Source organism: Otolemur garnettii, unplaced genomic scaffold (assembly GCF_000181295.1).
Source record: "Otolemur garnettii isolate 467f Iridium unplaced genomic scaffold, OtoGar3 scaffold00055, whole genome shotgun sequence".
Classification (NCBI taxonomy): Eukaryota; Metazoa; Chordata; class Mammalia; order Primates; family Galagidae; genus Otolemur; species Otolemur garnettii.
In genome coordinates, this window is record NW_003852450.1 from 6129184 (window position 1) to 6129407 (window position 224).

The window sequence follows — 224 nt, forward strand, 5'->3', positions numbered from 1 at the left end:
CCAGCGCCCTACCCACTGAGCTATGGGCACCGCCCTGACTAGGGGTTTCTTAAGGGCAGAAATGAATCTTCCCCTAGGACTAAGAGTTCCCTCTTTCTCCACCTATATCTTCTATTGCCCCAGAGTATTTAGAGGACCTGGGCTCAAGACAGAACATGATTATGTTTTTTGTAGTTTTTGGCCAAGGCTGGGTTTGAACCAGCTGCCTCTGGCATATGGGGCTG

General features: G+C 50.0%; 1 protein-coding gene across 1 annotated transcript in view; it reads right to left on the reverse strand.

The window, feature by feature from the left end:
* Positions 1 to 224, reverse strand: part of PPFIA4 (PTPRF interacting protein alpha 4) — a 38746-nt gene that overhangs the window by 24882 nt on the left and 13640 nt on the right. The window lies entirely within an intron of this gene.